This window comes from Aphanomyces astaci (assembly GCF_000520075.1).
Source record: "Aphanomyces astaci strain APO3 unplaced genomic scaffold supercont1.127, whole genome shotgun sequence".
NCBI lineage: Eukaryota > Oomycota > Saprolegniomycetes > Saprolegniales > Verrucalvaceae > Aphanomyces > Aphanomyces astaci.
The window spans coordinates 47,301-47,952 of record NW_009798390.1 but is presented as its reverse complement, the minus strand read 5'-3'; positions in this window follow the sequence as shown (position 1 = coordinate 47,952).

Sequence of the window (652 nt, the reverse complement as noted above, 5' to 3'; positions counted from 1 at the left end):
TCCATAGACTGTTAGCACGGAAAGTAGCAATGTACTACTACTGTACGTAGTACTACTCAACCTTGCCTGGTCTTAGTATTATTGTCATGATACTACTGTCGTCCTTACCACAAGTAACGCTGTCGCAAGAAACGTGCACGATTGGCCTAAAATATCGGTGTCAAGTGTTTTTATTGGCTAATAAGCATAATTACCAAATTGAATTTCATTTATTGGTCAAAATCATATTGACAAACACGAAGTAAATCACATACAATATGTCTGTACAGTAGTACTACCGGTTGTATTCACAATCCATTCAGCTCTCCTTGTCGTGAAAGCGCCACAGACTTTCGCCCGTCAGACCTCCGACGTCATGGGGGGATATCATGCATCTATTTGTAGGACATACGATGACTAGGTGGCGTCTCGATAGCTACTTACTACTTCAGTGAGCCTCAAACAACCATGATTGTATGTTTCCCATATACAAGTAGATCATCGATTAAAGGAAAGCTGAGAGGAAGAGAACGCCTGCCGTGGCCAACAGCGACGCCTTGATCGAGATAGCGGACGAGGGCTGCTGTGTGGTCGCGGCTGTGGTGGGTTGGGAGCTGACAGTGTCTTTCAAAAGCTTCCCGTTGGCACAGACAAAGCGGGGGGTGGCCGAGCC